Below are 16,656 nucleotides of genomic sequence, written 5' to 3' on the forward strand. Positions count from 1 at the left end.
ACTGAATGAGATACAAGAAAACTCAGCTATACATCATGATGAAACAAGGAAAAGTATACAGGACCTGAAAGAGGAAATGTACAAGGAAATCAACGTCCTGAAAAAAAATGGAGCAGAACTTGCCGAACTGAAGAAGTTATTCAACGAAATAAAAAACACAATGGAGAGTTTAACCAGCAGGCTTGTGGAAGTTGAAGAGAGAACCTCTGAACTTGAAGATAGGCTGTTTGAAATAACACAAGCAGACAAAAAAAAGAAAAAGAATCAAAGACATTGAAGAAAATCTGAGAGAGATATCAGACAACCTTAAGCGCTCAAATATCCAAGTCATGGGTATTCCAGAAGGGAAGGAAAAAGAAGATTGCATTGAAAACATATTCAACAAAATAATGGTAGAAAACTTCCCAGGTATAGGAAAAATTACAGATCTTCAGATCCAGGAAGCTCAACGATCTCCAAACATATTCTAGGGAGATCTTTTAAAGAAGCTTAATATCAGAGAGAAAAATTAAAGAGGCACACATTTTTTAAAAAATCACAATTAAAAGTAATATGAATAAGAAACTGGTAAAAAAAATATTTGCAGTTTTGTATGGCAGGAAAGACAAATGATTTTTAATCCATTGGATAGAAGAGCACAAGACAGCAGAAAAAAAATCACCTAGTTTGAAAACTGGGCAAATGGCATGAACAGGCAATGCACAAAAAAGAAATATAAATAGAAAAACAAGCATGTGGAGAAATGCCCAATCTCCCTAGTAATCAAAGACATGCAAATTCCCCCAGACGAATTGGCAAAGATTTTTAAAAGAGAATGTAGATACCAAAGGTATATTGTTATTTCAAGGGAGTGTTGAAATAGCTTTCACATCCTTCTGGTGGGAGAGTAAGCTAGTAAAACCTTTCTTGAGGGCAATTTGGCAATTTTGATCCAAAGTTAAAAACATGTAGAACCAAAATTTAATCCAGCAATTTCCTCTTAAAAAATTTACTGTACAACAGTAATCAGAGAAGAATACAAATATATATGTTCAAAGGTGGTTCAAGGTGTTTTCTATTGTTTTCAAAGGTGAAAAAGTGAAAACAGCCTAACTGCCCAACCCTGGGAGGCCCTACTTTTAAATGCATACACTTCAGACTCCAAGGAGCCCCCTGTGTATATCCATACAATGTAGTACGAGACAACCTTTAAAAATCATGAAGAACAGTATTTGACATTGAAAAACGTTTAATGTTATGAAAAAACAGGCTACAAAACTAGCTCTATACTAGTAAAATCCATGTTTCTAGGAAAGAATGAAATAGTTCCACAGCTGAGCAAATGTTAAAGTCTGAAAAGGAAGACCCCTACTTTAAAAGCTGCTGGTGGAAATAGGGGTGCATTTTTTCCCCTTTCTGCTTTTGTTTTTCAAGTGCATGGCACCAAACATATATTTCTTTAGAAATAACATAACATGTAATTTGGAACACACTTAGCATAAAAGTGGGGCAAACCGTGTGGTAGAGTGAGCGAGAGTAGATTGGTGCTTAGCAATCCTGCTCTGGTTAGTGTGGAGGTGGCCTGGGGGTTTCTGCTCAGGTGACAGGGAGGTCGAGGGAGGGTAGAATGACACGAGTGAGGGGATGCATCCCTGGTGCAAATGGAGACCCATACATGAAGCTGGAAATTTTGATTTGGGAGTCTGGAGCTCAGAGGAGAGAGGGGTGAAGGAGCCAGACCAGGGAGGTTATTAGGATGGGTGGGGAAAGGGTGCTGCATCCTGACCTACCTGCACAGATAGAGAACAGGTGGAGGGATGTGGGGCTGGGAGGAAGGAAACCAGGGAGGACAACATGGAGGATCCTCCCCAGAGGACCCCGAGTCCAGGGCTGGGTCGCCAGTGGGGAGGAAGATGGTGCAGCAGGCCCGAGTCCGTGGCAGCCCAGGGAGGAGGGGGCATGTGAGGGGGGCACAGAGGCCAAGAAGCCAGTCTGCCTGGGCTGCCTGCCACTGCCAAACACAGTAGCACAAGCTGGGGACTTAAACACCAGATGGTTATTTCTCCTGGTTCCTGAGGCTAGAAGTCTGAGATCAAAGTGCAGGCTTATTCCCCCTAAGGCCTCCCTCCTTGACTGCTGTCTTCTTGCTATGTCCTCACCCAATCATTCCTCTGTGTGTTCACGTCCCTAGTGTCTCTTTGAGTGTCCAAATATCCTCTTCTTATAAGGACACCAGTCAGATTGGAGTAAAGCCCACCCTAAGGGCCTCATTTTAACTCAGTCACCTCCTTAAGGATTCTGTCTCCAAATACAGCCGCATTCTGCAGTACTGGGGGTTATGGCTTCAACATATGAATTTTTGAGGAGCCTTAGCCATGGTACTATTAGGTGCTCAACACATGCTTATAGGTGCAAACAGGGAGCCAAAGAAAATCTCCTGAGCTCAAGTCTGTTCTTGGCTCCCCCAGTGGAGGAGAAAGGGGAGTTGGGGGGAGGGGGTCTCTCTCGGCTCCAGTGGGTGCCATCCCCTCAACTCCCCTGTAGCTGACGGGCTGTCCCTGTCTTCCCTGAAGCCTGTATCTGCAACCTCCATACCCGGGGCTGCCGTTTCAACATGGAGCTCTACAAGCTGTCAGGGCACAACAGCGGGGGCATCTGCCTCAACTGCTGCCACAACACCACCAGCCACCACTGCCACTACTTCAAGGAGGGTTACTACCCTGACATGGGCAAGCCCATCACCAACTGGAAGGCCTGCAAAGGTAGGCTGGACTCATGCTTGCGGGGCATGTGGGTGGCAGCAGTGGGTGGACATTGGGAACACCAGTCTTTGCTCTCTTTCCTCTTCCTTTCTCCTTTTCTATTTCTTTTTTCTAGTCCCCATACAAATCAGCATAAACTGAGGTCTCACACACACACACACACACACACACACACACACACACGCCACACACACACACACACACACACACACACACACAGGGCCTCCCTGGTATTTGGAGGTATAAGCCAAAACAAAGGGGCGATGGAGACATGGCTCAGAGGAGAAGAATGGAGAAGGTGTGATCCCCTGGGAGGGTGCAGGGCACTGGCCCACTCTCCTCCCCTCCCCTCCCCTGCCCAGGCTTCTGCACAGGTGTGCCGCATACCACAGGGACGCAAGTCATGTTCGCCAGGCTTACCTTCGGGACAAAGGACTCTCTTTTACCAAACCCACATAGACACACTTCTCTGGACATGTGCCCCCCCGCCCCCCAGCCTACAGACATGCACCAGTGCAGCGAGGTGGGCAGTTTCAGGATCAAGGTCTCAGAAGGAACATTTAATCCATTTGCAAATAATTTTACTTCTCAGGACAAAAATAATTAAAAGGAGACGGGAGACTCTATTTTCGTTCACTGAAGCAAACATTAATGTTTTAACTTTCTGCTGTTTGTTTTTCTCCCACCAACAAAAATGAAGCAATGGTCAGATAACTCAGAGGAGCTGATGAAATGCAGGGGAATCTAGTTAGGTTGGAGGATGATTGAGAAGTGGCGTCCCCCACCCGCATTAGCTTTTGGGAATTCCAGTAACCAGGGCTCTCCTGATTCAAAACTCAGGTCCTGGGTCAGGGCCTGTACCAAGCATGGCTTCCCAAGACGATACTTACTTCTGAAGGCTCTTGGGCAACAATTAAACATGGACAGGGTCCTGACATGATCCTGCATAGACCCTGGCACAGGAGGGTCCCAAGGCCCGGTGTCGAGCTGCAGTAGAGGAACCCTTCTATGATGACTGCCTAGCCTTTGGATGGAGCAAAAGTGTCATCTTCTTAACAGAAAGACAACACCAGACTTTGGGCACTTATATGTGGGTCTGACTACATCATTTGCAAGCCCCAGCACAAAATGAAAATAATGGGCTTCTTATTTTAAAACTATTAAGAATTTCAAAACAGAAACAGCACAGCTTCAGCCAGGTATGTGCCCTTCTGAGCTTGGGGCCCATGAAGCTGGACCTGCTTATGCCAAACACTTTTCTTCTAAAAAACACAAAAACAACCACCCATGTTTCCAGTGTGTCTCCTTATAGGAGAAATCCCTTTTCCAAATGCACAGGGATGAGTAAGATGTCTTGCAAGCGAGCTCTCCTTCCAGATCTCTGGACTTACAGCTGCCTCTGGTGGTTGCCAAGAGAAATTTGAGCATAAAGGTAGCTCCACATCAAAAAAAAATTAACTCTTTCAGTCTCCCCCTGGAGTCTTTGAGCAGGGAATGCGAAGGTGACCCAGGCAAAGAGACTTAAGAACATCTGCAAGGTCAGGAAGGTGTGAGCACGGTAAGACCGGGGCTTTGGGTTTTCAGAGAACACAGTTGGAAGGTACCCAGTTCCTTTGCCTGTGCCCAGAGTGTTTGCTGTCTCTCTTTTACAGAAGAAATTGAGGCCAAGGGTCTTGTACAGAGCTGGCTTGCACATAGATTTCTTGTGGGTTTGGCCAGGAAATTTTAACCAACAGCAGTCATTCAGGTGGTCAGTCCTGTGTCCCTGGGTGGGAAGGTCTGGGCTCTACAAGGAAGCGTAGTGGTCATTTCCTGTCATGCTGGTTTCTGCTGTCAGAGACGAAATGCATGTCTCCTGGAGAGGCAAGAAGGAATGTGGCCTTGGTCATCTTCACCCGCCCCTCTATTGCTGTGGGCAAGGACAAGGGCCAGGTGCTGCCTCCTACTCTTCAGAGTCCTGGGAACCTGCAGGCCATTCTCCAGGGCTCTGCCACTCTGGTTGAATGGCATGCAAAAGCTCACCTTTCTTTGCTGGCTTTTAGGAGGGATGGGTGCAGACAGATGAGGTGTGTGCCTGTTTTATGATTCTAAATGCTGTGGCCAGCCTAGATGGCTGTGTCTTCCTTCTGTTATAGCCGAGTTTTAAAGGAGACACACTCAGAAGGATGTTTAAAAGATTTATTCCGGCCAGGGCCACAGCAGTCAATTCAAACTGTGGCAGCGAGCCTGATTTACTTTTGGTTTTTATGCTTAGTTGGGTGCGATCGGGTGATTTCTTGTTTTGTTTTAGACAATGCAAACAAGCCTTGTGTACATAAGCTAATTCTTGCGATTAGCATTTGGCAGGCACTCAGGGACTCTCCGACAGTCCTTGGTCAGGACTTTCTGACCATCCTACCCTCTCCCTAGTATCCTTGAGACGAACCAAAATAGATGTTTTTACAAAACAGTGTTACTCATGTTTAACCTTGAGCTGTTAACTAGTGACATCCTGTAAGGCACACAAGATGTTTTGCAAGAGCAAGCAGAGCTGGTGTACAAAAGCTAAAATATGCAAGTTAGCAAACCATAAAACTTTCCTTACAGGCATAATTTTAAATAAGCCTTGGGTAAGGGCCTTTATCACATCTAGGTACAAAGGCAGGAAGGGAGGTTATTTGAGGAGGGGTCCGCTTTAGAGAGCAACGTTGTCTCTCATCTACACAGGAAAGAGGTGGCAGCTTGTAGTTTTCTTGCTAACATAGGCACAAGCCTGTGATCATAGAGCTGTAGGGTACAGAAATATTCAGCAGCTTGTATTGGAACAAGATGGGCTAATGATGTTACCTGTAACATTTCCCACTGGTTTTAACCATGAGAGCAAATCTTTGCTCATGGATCATTATCTGGATCCCAGCTAAGATGTTTAAGATCTTTTAGATCTTCTAAGGGAATAAATCAGCTAGATTAAAAACAAGCAAACTAGGAAAGACTACAGAAGTTAAGTTTATACCTGTTGTGTTGAAGGAAGTTAATGTATGGCAAAATGGATCTCTTACCTGGGTTATTTCCCAGGTAAAATTATAAACAGCATGAGGATTTGGAGTGACATAGTTTAAAGTTTGAATCAAAATTCTCAAAACAGTTAATCAGAGCATTTTTTAAATCTTATCTTGGTGGGGTGATCAGTCTGTTGGATTGTCCATCGGTCCTCTGAGGTGTCCTCTGTAGGTGGAGCTGGTTTCACGTGAGTCCAATGGATCCAGGCGCTTTTCCCGGCTACCTTGACAGCCGTGGGGGTGCAGAGAATCACCTAGAAAGGTCCAGTCCAAAGGGCCTCGAGAGTAGCTGAGGGTATTTTTTATGTATACCAGGTCCCTGGGCTTGAAGGGGTGTAAATCTCCCATTGTTTTCTGCTTAGAAACAGAAGCTTAGCTTGAAGTTCTATAAACACCCGCTGGAGGGCCTGAAGATCAGCCATAAACTCCTGATTAGTATCCAGGCTGGGGTTGGAGTTTTGAATTTTTGGCAATAAGGGTGGTGGTCTACCGAACAGTATTTCACAGGGGTAAACTGAGCCCTGTAAGGAGTATTTCTGACCCGAAGCAGGACAAAGGGGAGGAGGTCTACCCAGTTTTCACCAGTTTCTAAATGTAACTTGGTTAAAGTTTCTTTTAGGGTCCTATTCATTCTCTCTACCTGTCCTGAACTTTGAGGCCGGTATGCACAGTGCAATTTCCATGTTATTCTCAAGGCTTGAGAAATTAATTGTGTGACTTCAGCTGTGAAAGCTGGGCCATTGTCGGACCCTAGGGAGAAGGGCAGGCCAAATCGGGGAATTATCTCCTGGAGGAGCTTGTTAACGACTATCTTAGCCATCTCTGATTTGGTAGGGAGAGCGTTGACCCATCCCGAATAGGTGTTGATGAATACCAGAAGATATTGGTACCTGTACTTTCCAAGTTTTATTTTTGTAAAGTCTATTTCCCAATGTTCACCTGGACAATGTCCTCAGTATCCGGGTTTCAGTTACCTTTTGTTGTATCTTTTTGGTGTTTACTGGAGTGCAGCTTGGGCACCGGTTTACCAGAGATTTAATTATTTTTTTCCATTTTGCGGAAGGTATATTCAGTTTTAAGGAGTTCCAGCAGTTTAGTTTTTCCCAAGTGGGTGGCTTGGTGTAAGCCTAAAGCTAGGTCGACCCCCAGCTCTTCTGGCACAAAAATTGTTCCATCTGGGAGTCTAAGCCAATTATCAGCTGAGCCCGGGCTGGCTTCCAGCCTGTTTGCCTCTTTCAGATCAGATTGGGAATAGGTTGCCTGTTCTGGCAGTTGAGGCTCCGGGAGGATGGCAGCGGCCAATGCAGTTCCCACTGGTTTTAGTGCTGCCTCTTTGGCTATCTGGTCACCAAAGTTATTACCCTTGATTTCCATAGATTGGCCCCATTGATGTGCTTTGCAGTGGATAATGGCAACTTTAGTGGGATACCAGATAGCCTCTAGCAGCGCTAAAATCTCTGGTATGCTTTTGATGGCCTTCCCCTCAGAAGTTAACAATCCCTGCTCTTTGTATAGTGCCCCACGAATGTGAGCAGTTGCAAAGGTGTACCTACTGTCTGTGTAAATATTTATGGTTTTGTTCTTCCCCAGCTGGAGGGCTTTTGTCAGGGCTATAAATTTGGCCCGTTGAGCTGATGCGTCAGGTTGTAAGGGCTGGGACCATTTTACCTCCTCAGTGGTGACCACTGCCACGTCAGCAATACTGGACTCTATCGACCATGAAGCTACTGCCGTCTGTGAAGAGAGTTAGATCTGTTTCTTTCTAGGGGGTGTCCTTCAGGTCAGGACGAGTACCCTGGAAACTGGATAACAAGTCCAAACAATCGTGTATTGGCATGCTGGCATCTGAGTCAGGCAGCAGGGTGGCTGGGTTGATAGATGTAGGTGGAGCAAATCTAATTCTTTGAGGGTCCAGTAGCTGGGCTTGGTAATGGGTTATGCATGCATCGGAAATCCATTTTCCTGGGGGAGATTTGAGCAGAGTCTCGACCCCATGAGGAGTTACGATGAGGAGCTTCTGTCCCAAAGTCAATTTGTGTGCCTCCCTAGCCAGGACAGATGTTGCGGTGGTAGCTCAGAGGCAAGTTGGCCATACAGTGGCAACTGGGTCTAGCCTTTTGGACAGATAGACAACAGATCTTTTCTAGGGGCCTAGTGTTTGGACTAGGGCCCCTTTAGCTATGCCGCCTTTCTGATGTATGTACAGTTGGAATGGTTTGGTTGGGAAGGGCCAGGGCAGGCTCCTGTATTAAAGCCTTTTTTACATCAGAAAAGGCTTTATCTTCCTTCTTAGTCCAATTAATTATTTTCCTGGTGCCTTTAAGACAATCATACAAAGGCCTGCCAGATTCAAGAGGAGTTTGACCCTGAGTGGCCAGGAGTACTTTAGTAAGGCGCTTTATCTGTCTCTCTTCAGGAGGGTCTCGGTTATTAATAACCCTTCGAGCTACCTCTACCAACTCAGAGAGGACTTTTTCTTTGAATCCATCTACCTTTGTAACTTTTGTTTTATGTCCGGGGCCGACTGGGTGACAAAAGGCAAATTAATAGCCCTTCTATTCTCAGGTGCCTCTGTGTCTATGGGTGTATATAATTTATAAGCTCTCATAAGGCACTCGAGAAAAGCACTGCATGACTCATTAGGCTGCTGGATGACCTCACTTTACTTAGACAAGTTAGTGGGTCTCCTAGCTGCAGCTTGTATACCTCTAAGCAGAATCTGGCGAAACTGGCCAAGAGCCTCCTTACTTCTATCCATGTTGGGAACCCAGTCAGGGCGGGACAAGGGGAATATTCAAGATATTCAGTCTGGGTCGTCGGTGAGCAACCCATCAGGTCTAAGGATGGAACGCCTGGCCTCTCATCGGATGCGTTCACGTTCTTCCGAGGTGGACAAGGTTTGCAAAATTTGCTGACAATCATCCCAAGTGGGCTGGTGGGTATAAAAGACAGACTCCAAAAGAGAAATTAGGCCTTGTGGCTCATCAGAGAAAGAGGGATTCTGGTTTTTCCAATTATATAAGTCACTCGTGGTAAAGGAAACATAGACCATAAAGGGTTCTTGGGCACTGGGGCCTGGCGTAAGGGCAAAAGGGGGGCAGAAGACGTGAGCTACGAGGGGTCTGTGTTTGTGAGTCAGGTACAAGGTCTTGCCAAGGCCTCATCTGGTTTCTGTTCTCATCTTTGCTGTTATCTCAGGACCCTGCAAGATTTTGATTTGTGCCAGTGTACTTGGGTAGTGCCCAAGGTCAGCTTCCAGTCATTTGGCCTTGATCATTTCTCAAAACTCTACAAGTCTCAAAGAAAGAACTGTTAGTTTTGCAAAGTACTGATTAGCTTCTCAGCCTTGTTTTCCTACTTACTGAGTGAGATAAGAAAGTCAGGGGATGGGAAGCAAGAGTGGAAAGAAAAAAAACTGTCCTTTTTAAAAAAAATCCTCCCCCCCCTCCCGTAGCCCAGGCTGCTTTACATCCCAAAATGGCTTCAGTTCTGCTCACTCCAACAATTCCCCATTGTCAATAGTTCTTTCCACTTTTATGGAGTGGGCCGCCGACTCATCTGACTGCTTCAAGCTGTTTTCAGGGCACAGTAGGGGTTAATGTGGAATGGAACTATTTGACATGATGGAGGACATAGCTCTTGGTACCCAGCTGGAGTGGCGCAGAGGATCAAGAGCATTTGTTTATCTATTGTCTTAACAGTTGATTCACAACAGGTGGCTTACTCAGAGTTAGCAAGCTATACATTAATTGGTACATCAAGAATTTTAAGAACTTACATGAATCCTTTGTTTAGGAACAGGATGTCTCATCCGAGTCATGAGCCTCCTCCTTCAAGTTTATGAAACTTTAGAGAACTGCTTGTGTAGACAAGACATCATTTCCCCTTTTTCAATCAAAACATTCCTCATGGAAGCATTGAAGATCAATTTTCTGATTGAAAAGGTTTTACTTTTCTTTGTATGGACGCCTCAGTGCTGGGAAGACTTATTCCCAGGTAGACATGTTATTTTATAATTAACCTTTTTAATTGTATACTGTTATATAAAGAGAGCAAATTTTTATTATATTTATTTAAATAACCATATTATCATAAAAATCAGAAGGATACTCACAAATAGTTTTCAAATTTTGGAGGAATCAAAGAGGAAAAAGGCAAATATTTTCATCTTTGTTTATAAAGTACATTTTACCAAATTGCTGTAAGTTATAGATAACTTAGAGACAAAGTTTCCTTAAATCTGGAAAACAAAACATTTAAGTAAAGAACGAACAATGAAAGTAACAAAACATTTTTATCAGTTACTTAACTTTGTATACTTAATTTTTGCTTTGCTTGATCTTAATTAGTAGTTCTATAACTCATCAGATTTCTTACTAGAGTTTTGAAAGCCTTTTATTTTGTCCATTGTTCTTAAAGTTATTTGACCCTTGTGTTTAAGAGTACTTGTTAGAGTCTTTTGCAATTTTACTAAGCATCTGGTCAATATTTTAAGAAAATCTTGTTCTAACATAGGGGAAATTTAGTTCTATATCAGTGTTTTCTTAATATTAAGTTTAGTCTTTAGAAAAACTTAGCTAATTGCCTTTTAATTACAGTCATTTTAATCATACACAAAAGTCTTTCATAAATTTGCTGTTCACAAACCATTATTACCACTTACTCGGACCTTCGATGACATGCTTTAGATTTTTCATTTGTCCTATACTTCCCACTTCCTAAATAACCAGTCATTTTGCTCTAGGACAAAAGTTCACTACACAAGATGCTTTTTCACAATGAAGCATCCTCTTTTCTTTTCAGCCCTCCTAACAACTACATCTCTATGTCCACAGCTTTCTTTATATCTCCTCTTTTCCTGCATACTGATTTCCTTTTTCACCAACAGTACTAAATTAGCCTCATTTATCTAAAAATCCCATGATCAAAGATCATTCTGTTTTAGGCTGGGCTTATAACTTTAACCTTAAAACCTCTAGCAAAGACAAATGTAATCCTGTTTGACCAGTAAACCCAAGCAGATAATCCCGAAAACATTTCTCATAGCAATGTGATTTTCAAAAAGCCTTTTTACCTGTTTTTTTCCCTTCAGTTTTAGTTTAATGTTTACATTTAGCTAGAACTGGCTGAGTTGTACAAGAAAAACAGAATCTCCAAGAGGCCTTGATTCTTCTAACAGGTTTCTCTTTATCTTGGCTGAAATGCCATAGACAGTGAGTTTCTCTTATAACACTTGCAGAACTCTGTGCACAGATAGACAAATTTTGTCCAGAGACTTAGCTAATTACAGTGTTCAGTTTTTCAAGCTTGCCAGGAGAATCTGAGAAAAAATAATTTCTTTCAGTCATCAGGTCTTTAATGACCAAAAAGCACAAACTTAGTTACTCAAACACAAACAGACAGACAAATTTTGTTTAACTGGTTCACAAGCCCACTGGCTGATAGACTTGGGTGCATCATCTTTTTCTAAAGGAGACAGCCTTACTCAGGAATGATGGGTCAGTGGTTTAACTCCTGCAGGCTTTAAAGCAGTATGAGCTGTTTTTTTTTTCAGAGGGCCACCCAACATCAAACGCCGGCCAATCAATCTCACATAGTGTCCGCAGTGTTCTGAAAGACACTGGGACCCCGGAGTTGGCAGCCTTTTCCTGAAAATTTGAAAATTGGTTAGAAAGCAATCAAGTACGGTCGATGATGAGGATGATCCTTGACCCAGGTTAACCTGTGGGGCAAAAATGGCCAAGCACTTAAAAAACTGACAAAGCCACAACAACACGCAGCCACAGATTTAATACAAGTACAAAGACAAAGACAATAACCAGATTTGGCCACCAGTGAACCACAGTGACGTCTCAGTGGGTTCAGGGGACTGGCGTGAGTAACTGCGTCCAGTCTGGCCAGATTCCCCACCAGAAGAGCGACTCACCAGGTACAGTTGCAGGCGCCACAGGACGAAGTCGGCTGATATCCCAGGAGTTCTACCAAGTAGGTTGGGAACTACGACTGGGCCAGGACTGGGCTCTCCGCAGGCTGGGAGGAAGAACTCTGGGGCTGAGAAACGTCTCTCAGGAGCGCTCCCCTAGAGTCTGTCCAACTCAGCCGGAGGTCTGCAGTCATTAGCAGCCTTCTGAGTGTGTGGAGAAAAAGTGTCTCGGTGGGACCTCCAAATGTTATAGACGAGTTTTAAAGGAGACACACTCAGAAGGATGTTTAAAAGATTTATTCCGGCCCGGGTCACAGTTTGAATTGGCTGCTGTGGCCCTGGCCGGAATAAATCTTTTAAACCTCCTTCTGAGTGTGTCTCCTTTAAAACTCGGCTATAATATTTCCCAGCCCTGGACAGCAGCTGCTCACAGCCTTAGTGGCAACCCTGGGAGAAGAACTCACCAGAATGGAAAATCTAAGGATGGATTCTGCTGAGAAAGACACAGGTACATCCTGCTGAGGAAATGTGGCAGGAAAGGATGGGGCTCTCAGTGCCTTTTGGTTGGTGAGGAAAGACAGTGCTTCAAGGAACCTACCACCTGGTTGGTGAGGAAAGGCAATGCTTCAAGGAAGCCGTCACCTGATTGGTGAAAAAAGGCATCTCTTGGAAGTTGCAGATCTTTGTCCTCTGCTCTTCCGCTCTTCCCTTTCCTGGTGTCACTCCTTTAAGGGTTGCAGGAACTTTGAAGCCTCAAAGTTCCCCCAAGGGACACTTTCTACCAAAGAGAGACCCTGAGATCTTGGTAGTATACAACTTTAGGAGAAGTCCAGACCCTGGCATAGGGATGCGTATCCTTGAGATCTCTGCACAACTCCTCCAGCCTTGTGCCACCCCTCACCATAGGAGTCTTCTGTCTAGTCTTCCCAGGGCAAGACAGTTTAAGGAGATGGTTCCTTGGTTGGAAGCACTTTGGCCTCAGCATTTTGATCTTTGATGGTTTTCTGTTAGAGGCTTCCAAAATTTTGCAGGGATGGTGCTGCCCCCAGGCCTCAGCTCCTGAGACTGACCTCAGGGAGCCCCAGTGAGAGGCCCTCAGGTGAAGGCTACACCTCTTTGCTTTGTTTCAGACGAATTTCACAGAGGAACCAGGACGACTGGCAATGGCTCTTGACTCCCAAGTTAGCTTGGGAATGGGCATTGGGGCCCTCTTTACCCCCGACTTCTCAGGGCCTGGGAGGGGTCCAGGCAGGAGGCCGAGGCTACCTATACACTGCTGGCGATTGGCTGCCTCAGGACCTTGTTCAATTTAGAGCAGGGGGGGACCAGACAAGAACATCCTGGAGCAAGGGCATCAGATTCCAAACATGATTTTGCAGGCCCGCATTTGGGAAGTTTCATAGCAACTAATTTGTTGGGTTCTCTCTCCCCTCCCCTAGTTTAGAAGCAAACTGGGGCTGGCAGGTTACCCCCGACTTCTCAGGGCCTGGGAGGGGTCCAGGCAGGAGGCCGAGGCTACCTATACACTGCTGGCGATTGGCTGCCTCAGGACCTTGTTCAATTTAGAGCAGGGGTGGACCAGACAAGAACATCCTGGAGCAAGGGCATCAGATTCCAAACATGATTTTGCAGGCCCGCATTTGGGAAGTTTCATAGCAACTAATTTGTTGGGTTCTCTCTCCCCTCCCCTAGTTTAGAAGCAAACTGGGGCTGGCAGGTTTGGTGCATACAAAGGCCTGTAATAAACTTGCCCCAGAACAGGTGGTTGCGTTCTCTAGCTATTCATTGCAATTTCACAGCACTGGGATGGCCTAATTATGGTGTGGGCTGTTGTCCTATACAAACTCAGATGAGATAAATTTCTCCCTTTTCTCTGCAGAACCGATTGTGGCTCCTCAGGCTTGGCTTTAGGGGTCACAAGATGTGATCCCCGGGGAACCTGGGCCGAGGTTGCAGACATGTCTCTGCACATGTAAAAAACCTCCCTCTAGGCTGTTTCCAGCTCCTCACACGCCAGCCCTGCCAGCCGTGGATTAAGGTCAGAGGCGAGCAGGCTCCAGGTAGCCACATGATGATGAGCAGAGAGGCCTGGGGAAGCCCCCCAAACTGTGGAGCCTGAGTGAGATGCACACAGCCAGCCCAGGAGGACAGGCAGCTCCCCACACTGCCAGCTGTCTCCTGCCTTCTCCCCACAACGTTTTCCTGCAACACCTGGGAGTGCGGACATCTCCACCTGGAGACCAGCGCCATGTGCCTGGGGCCCCTGCTGGCTCTCTGCTCCTCCCTGCATCTCTCTTCTTGAGCTGTGGAGTGGGAAAGGGGAAGAAGGGTTCCAGGAAGGTTGGGACGAGTCTGTGCTGGGCTCCTTCTCTTTCTAAGGTCAAAAATAATGTCTTCTCACCTTGTCTTCTCTTCCTCCCTGTCCTGAACCTCACAAAGAGATCCCTGTAGCACCGCTGACCACTGCAGCCAGCAGTGTGGAGGAGCCTGAAGGTAAACTGTCCCATTAGCATCTCAGTTCTGCTGTTGCTGTGTAGTGGGGTGGGGAGGGGTGGGGAACGGGGAGGGAGGATTAGAAGGCCCAGACTCCTCTATAACCACCATCTGGGCTTTTGGTGTGAGTGGTGCCCCCTCCCACTTTTCTGTGACTTCCCTTCTGAGAATAAAATAGAGGAGGTTTTAGTACGGCCTCTTTCCCAAGCCCAGAAGCCTAGAAATTGAGCTGGTCCTACTTGTCCACCAAATTTAAGAAGCTGCCTGTCAGCCCCACAATTTCCGCGCTGGGGGTGTTAAACTCCTTCCTAAGGCTGCAAGGAAGGAAAGAGCTGAGTGCTGGGGATGGAAAAGGAGCTCTTGGACACAGGGTTCCACAAACAGAATTCAGGGGAGCCATGCGCTGGGATGGGAAGAGACTCACATCTTCACTTTCACTCACCTCAAACTGAAAATTTAGCATTTCCTCCTTCATGGAAGTGAGCTATAGACTTCAGCAGCCAGCAGTGCCTGTGACTCAGTCACAGGTAAAAATCACAGCTATTTTCACATCATGTTATAGTAGATGCAGATACCGTGAAATACTGTCTATGCTCATTACTGCTTCAGAATTATAGAAGTTGCTAAACCAGCTGCTAGATCCTCATTTATAATTATTAATAAAGAAGCACACACATAATGTAACTGTACTGTCAATCTGGGTTTCAAAAGATATTTGGATAACTGTACTTCAGTATTATCAATTTCCTTTGTTCTCTATGCATTTTATTTGAGGATTGAGAAATACTATTCTGTGAAAAGGTCCATGGGCTTCACCAGTTCTTGGCATGCAAAAGGCCATCTATCTCTGGCTTTGAGCACACACAGGACACTCTGCTGCATGTGGTGTCCTGCTGAGAGCAGTACAGGCTGTCCCCAGCATCCTGGTCACATGGGGCTTTTGTGTACTGGTACTTGGAGTAGGAGTGGGAATGGGGGGCAGAAAGAGTGACAGTGGGAGCCCCAGCATGGACATTTGTGCAGGCTCTGGGGACCCTTGCCCTCTCCATATAGGTCTGTAGGGAGGTGGGGGGAAGCGTGTAAAACTCACGTGGTCACCTGGATATTTTAGAATAATGATTCTGGATTTGGAGAAGTATTGGCAGTGCATGGGAACTTGAGAGCAAACAGATTTGGAACTTGTACATGGTCAGTCAACAGACAGCCCTCGTATACGACAGGACAGAATCCATGGCAGGGGGTACTGGAAGCCACCCTGGGGAAAGCAAAGAGAGTTTGTTCTGGGGTTGTTTGCAGAGTCTTCAGGTGCCTTTGGCTGAGCCACGTGCAGGGGATGACAGGATGACAAAGCTGAGATGGGAGTGAGGACGTGCTCTATTGCAACACAACTCCAGGGAACATCCCAAGTTAGTTCAGCTTTAGAGGAGAGCAGATTTGAAGCTAGAAGACACTTAAATGGAAACTCAATTTTTGCTCTCCCTGATGTGGCATCAGTCACTGCCTCACTGATAATGACCTGCCTGAGTGAGACTCACTTGGACACGAGCTTCAGGCTGTGCATGCTGTGGGAACAAGTTCTCTGAGTGGCTGCGCCCTCAGCTTGTCCCAGGGCGAGGCAGATCTCTCCCTCTCTCTGTCTCCCTCTTTCTGTCTCTCTCTGTCCTTCTAATTTTTTAGTCCTTGAAGCTTGAATTTAGGTGTCTTGAAGTGGTTTTTGGCTTTTTTCCATCCAAATCAGAAATGGGCAAATGGGGGGGGGGGGAAGCAGGGGAGGAAAAAACACGTGAGATTTGTACATAGAATACAGGAAGCAGGTATGAAGCATTTGAAGTTCTCAGCTCCACCAGACAAGATTCCTGAGTAACTGCTTAGGAACACTTGTGGCATCCTCCTTGGAAATGTCTTCCTTAGCAGTCCCTGGTTGGTTCATTAACTTTTCTGACTCCTTTTTAAAAAAAATTTCATTTTATTTTGTCAATATACAATGTGTTTGATTATTGTGGCCAATTACTGAAACCTCCCTCACTCCTCCCTCTCCTCCCTCCCTCCCAACAATGTCCTTTCTGTTTGCTTGTTGTATCAACTTCAAGGAATTGTAATTGTTGTGTCTTCTTCCATTTCCACCCAGTTTATTTGTGTATTTATTTATTTATTTTTAGCTCCCACAAATAAGTGAGAACATGTAATATTTCTCTTTCTGTGCCTGACTCGTTTCACTTAAAATAATTCTCTCTAGGTCCATCCATGTTGTTGCAAACGGCAGTATTTCATTCGTTTTTATAGCTGAGTACTATTCCATTGTGTAGATATACAACATTTTCCATATCCACTCATCCGATGATGGACATTTGGGCTGGATCCAACTCTTAGCTATTGTAAAGAGTGCTGCGATGAACATTGGGGAACAGGTATACCTTCGAATTGATGATTTCCATTCCTCTGGGTATAATCCAAGCAGTGG

The 16,656-nt window shown here is 45.4% G+C and overlaps 1 long non-coding RNA gene across 1 annotated transcript in view; it reads right to left on the reverse strand.

Moving 5' to 3' along the window:
- The window catches only part of LOC103596416, a 93,522-nt gene extending 81,645 nt beyond the window's left edge, over nt 1-11,877 (reverse strand). The window contains exon 1 of the long non-coding RNA XR_551042.1: nt 11,706-11,877. This is a non-coding gene — a long non-coding RNA (uncharacterized LOC103596416). The remainder of the gene's footprint in view (nt 1-11,705) is intronic.
- Between the last annotated feature and the right edge of the window lie 4,779 nt (nt 11,878-16,656).

The sequence above is a fragment of the Galeopterus variegatus genome, unplaced genomic scaffold (genome assembly GCF_000696425.1).
Source record: "Galeopterus variegatus unplaced genomic scaffold, G_variegatus-3.0.2 Scaffold2006, whole genome shotgun sequence".
NCBI classification, from domain to species: domain Eukaryota; kingdom Metazoa; phylum Chordata; class Mammalia; order Dermoptera; family Cynocephalidae; genus Galeopterus; species Galeopterus variegatus.